Source organism: Gekko japonicus, unplaced genomic scaffold, assembly GCF_001447785.1.
Source record: "Gekko japonicus isolate JY-2015 unplaced genomic scaffold, Gekko_japonicus_V1.1 scaffold2020, whole genome shotgun sequence".
Classification (NCBI taxonomy): Eukaryota; Metazoa; Chordata; class Lepidosauria; order Squamata; family Gekkonidae; genus Gekko; species Gekko japonicus.
The window spans coordinates 19,987-23,317 of NW_015176036.1; positions in this window are offsets into that span (position 1 = coordinate 19,987).

Below are 3,331 nucleotides of genomic sequence, written 5' to 3' on the forward strand. Positions count from 1 at the left end.
AGTCATGTTTAATAGTGCTAGGAGACAGGCAGGCCTTAAGGCAATGAAGAATGAAGAATCCATGTCATGGGTCCTTCTCCTTCCAAGAGTTAACCACACTATGTACACATTATCTTTCTGAATGAAATCTCCATGAAAGAATCAAGGATATTTATAGTGAGTTTTCATGAAGACACATAAGCTCTTGTTTTAACCTGATGAGGCAGGATCAGTGTGCCTGTGAGCTCTTTTCAGCATGGATCACGCAGGCAGAAGCCCCATTCCAATCTATATTAGAATGATAGCTAAGGTAATAGAGGTCTGATGAAAGACGTTCAGTAGTAAATAGAGTTTTCAAGGGCACCCTCTATATGGTGCTCAAGCAGTGTGATAAAAATGTTCCAGGTGTCTCTGGCTTGAAAGCACAGCAATATCTCACCCTTTCTGCAACCAACTGTTAGATCCATATCAATATCATAGGCATTTTATATCATATCATGAATGCCTTGCAGGATAGATAATCAATAGCATAATTAGTGAGCATATGTGAGCATTTATCTGCCTGTTTCCAAGACCTATTTGATGAGACACATGTTTTCCATTAGTATTTCAATGCTGAAACAGGGCCTTTAAAGCACAGGCCAAGGAAGTCAGGCTACATACATCAGGAGAGAAGTAGGCTTCATGGAAATTAAGGAGTCTTACTTCAGATTAAGTGAATTTAGGACTGGGGTATTAGAATATATTCAATAATACTTTTGGAGGCAAAATTAAAGACCTCTCTGTCTAACCATGCAGTTCCAATGCCATTGCAATGGATTACTGCCACACAGCCACTTTTGAGGTTCCTCAGAGTTTCAGAGAAGGCTCAACAAGGTCTGTAGGAGTTGCATTTGGACCAGACAGTGAGAACTCAGGAGCCCTCCGGGCCAGCGCCATCAAGAGTGTGTGATATTCAATGACAGAGACACCACTGTAGCAGGGGGGGAAAAAACCTTAATAGTTTAGCTCAGGGGTGTCAAACATGCAGCCCAGGGGCTGAATCAGGCTTCTATCAGGCCCTCAGTGGAACTGGCGGTCTTCTGCTTCTTCCAGTTCTGCTGCTGCTGCGTCATTGTAGGTTTGCAGCTTACAGATACACACCTGAACAGCATACTCAAGATTGCAACAGCGCAGACATTTTGATGTAATAATTCAGAGCAAGAGGTGTCAGTTATCAGACACTGTTAAATAAACAAAATATTGCAAGAGTGTTAATGTTTTAAGCATGTTTTTATTTTAAGTAAAAAAAAAACCTCTGTGTTTGTGTCCTTTATAAAGTTTATATCTCCGCTACCTGGCATTACATTTTATGACACACACATGGCCTGGCCCAATAAGGTCTCATTTATGTCAGATCCAGTCCTCATATCAAATGAGTTCGACACCCCTGGTTTAGCTGTTCTCACTTGTTTACCAGCAAGGTCCTATCTCTGAAAAACCAGCAGTCTCCAGAATAACAGCACTGAATTGTCTCCTAACATGGCCTCTGTTTTTGTATAGGAGCAGCACCCAAACCTTGCCTGTCTAAATAATTCTCTAATGTACCTATTGGATTCCCTGACTATTCAGGATACTTCCTGGCCATTTCCCTCCAAAACCCAACTCCTTTCTTTTTAGTGGGATATTGGCTGTTAAACTGCCTCATGTTCTTTCCTCTACCCAACTCCTTTCTTTTTAGTGGGATATATGCTGTTAAAGTGCTCATGTTCTTTCCTCTCCTCATGCTAACATTCCATTAATCCTTTCAAATTTGACTGAGGCACCCACAAAAGAAAAGAAAAGAAAAGAAAAGAAAAGAAAAGCAGCAGCCTCGCACAGTGATATAAAAATTAAAAATTATTCAAGCTTTCAATCATGGAATGCGTTGCTCACAATACAAGGAAGAATATTTGCTCTTTTTTTGGGGGGGGGTATGGTTTGATACCTCAGTTTAACCCTTCCATATCCCTCTAGGCTGTCAGCAAAAGTTTGACATTTGTGACAATAAGCTGTATATCACAAGCCGGTGTGAAAGGTGTGAGTCATCAGACATCTTTTGTTCACTCCCTGACAGACATTTGAAAAGTCACATTAACATCCTCAATGGATGTCTCTCAGCCATATCACAACTGTCAGATCTCTCCAATTTTCCTTTCTTAAAACATCACGTATGAAATAACCACCTGCAAAGCTAAGAATGATGCAATGCAACATCAGGAAATGGCTTAATAGTTCTGGTAGGGTTGAATTCTTTGGTGTCTGGATTTCTAAATATGTTGCATTTATGTTCCACATGGGCTATACGTCATAGTCCAAGCTTAGAAAATATATTTATTATTTATTTAATACATTTCTATTCCATTCTCTCCAGAATACATTGTCTGAAGCAGTGGATAGCCTGGAAGAGCATCTGGGATCTGCTGAAAAGGGAAGGAAAGCAAAATGGGGAGGGAATAGAAGGAAATGTTAGGTGAGGAAGCAGGAGCAATAGAGGTTCATGTACAGTGAATTCCCACTCCTCCTTTCTCAATAGAATCTGGAATCCCATCAAACGAATTATTTTTCAGGTGACTTCTTTCAAAGATACTTGAATATGTTTTTGTTCCCCCCACCAAATGGCTATAATTTCAAGCAATGATGCTGTACTTTGAAAATATATTCACATATCTGGGTAAGTCTGAATCGCTGTGTGCACTGCCTTGAGTGATGACTAGAAAGGCAAATAACTAAATAAGGGCTTTTGTACCAACACATTTAATGTGCACATTAGCAATTTAGCATATACTTTTCTTTAAGGTTGCTCTTCTGCTACAGCAAGATCACATTTTGCAAGGCAAAGCTGCTCTATATTCTATGCTAATGAAAATCCCATCCTTCTCCCTAAGATTTAATCATATCATTATTGCAATTACTGTACAAAATGTGTAGTATTATTGAAACTTTTATATGACCAGCACCCAAACCTTGCCTGTCTAAATAATTCTCTAAAGTCCCTATTGGATTCCCTGACCATTCTTCACCCAAAGAGTGATTAACACATGGAATTCACTGCCACAGGGAGGTGGCGGCGGCTACAAGCATGGGAATTGGATAAACATATGGAGCAGAGGTCCACAGTGGCTATTAGCCACAAGGTATAGATAGGAACTCACAGGCTAGGGCAGGTGATGCACTGTATTCTTGGTGCTTGGGGGGGGGGAACAGTGGGAGGCCTTCTAGTGTCCTGGCCCAACTGCTGGACCTCCTGATGGCATCTGATATTTTCTGCCACTGTGTGACAGTCTAGTGTTGGACTAGATGGGACATTGGCCTGATCCAACATTGGCTTCTC